Here is a 711-nt window from a genome sequence, read left to right as displayed (position 1 = left end):
TGTGTGTGTGTGTGTGTGTGTGTGTGTGTTGATCCGGATGGTTACTAATTCCTTTTCTTTATGGCGGTCATTTTTGACCGGGAACACCATGGGTGTTACAAAGTTGACTAGATCATCCAAAATTCAATGAAAGTGCTGATCAGCAATTGTATATTTTCAAATGTCGACTATGAAGGATATCATAAAGCCTTAATTCAATCGAATGTAAAGCAAAAAAGTTATGATTGATGAAAGTAATACATCGGTCAGATTTGACCCGAACACAACAGGAGGGTTATATGAACTTCAGTTCATCCTTTTCTTCTCTTTTCTTTGCTAAGGTTGTTGTATCACATTGCATCACTCCAGGGCTCTCTTGGCTGAAAAAGGTTGAAATGTTTCAGCACCATGGAGAGAGACAGAGATGGAAATTGAAGCTTTAACTGAACTACTCCCTCTTTCACTTATCACTAAATAATATACGGTATAATCAATACAATGCGCTTATGAATCTTTACGTTGCTCTATAACGGACAGGTGTAGAAATGTAAAACTGTGTTTTTCAAATATCTCTGAGTCAAAGCATCATAGAAGGATCTTTTGAGAAATTGTCAGTATTTTCACATTTCTTTCAACACTATTCACACACAAGACCTTCTTTCTTAAAAGACAAACTATAATAAAAAAAGGAAAACAACAATTTCTGGGAATAGGCAGACAACAAGAAGAAAT

Source organism: Notothenia coriiceps, unplaced genomic scaffold, assembly GCF_000735185.1.
Source record: "Notothenia coriiceps isolate Sejong01 unplaced genomic scaffold, NC01 NC01_scaffold00031493, whole genome shotgun sequence".
Taxonomy (NCBI): domain Eukaryota; kingdom Metazoa; phylum Chordata; class Actinopteri; order Perciformes; family Nototheniidae; genus Notothenia; species Notothenia coriiceps.
The sequence above is the reverse complement of the archived record's forward strand: the minus strand, read 5'-3'. Positions refer to the sequence as shown.